Genomic DNA, 292 nt, shown 5'->3' with positions numbered 1-292 from the left:
AACTAATAATGTTACGTTTGTTTGGATTAATATGAAATATGTAGTTATTTTTGTAAAATTATTGTTTCATTCAGATATCAGCCAAACAGTTTTATTTCATTCAGTACTAAATCATTCAGAGGGTTAAAATGGTAATTTTACTGTCATTCAGAGAACAATTACCAAACAACATTATTTCATTCAGCACTTAACCATTTTGACCCTCTTAATCATTCTTACCTCTTAACTATTCTGCATAAATCATTCAGCAACTGCCAAACAGCCCCTTAGTTCCATTTTGTTCCGCATAAGG

The sequence above is a fragment of the Cynara cardunculus genome (assembly GCF_001531365.2).
Source record: "Cynara cardunculus var. scolymus isolate 2C chromosome LG 12, CcrdV1, whole genome shotgun sequence".
NCBI classification, from domain to species: Eukaryota; Viridiplantae; Streptophyta; class Magnoliopsida; order Asterales; family Asteraceae; genus Cynara; species Cynara cardunculus.
Note: the sequence above shows the minus strand (reverse complement) of the source record.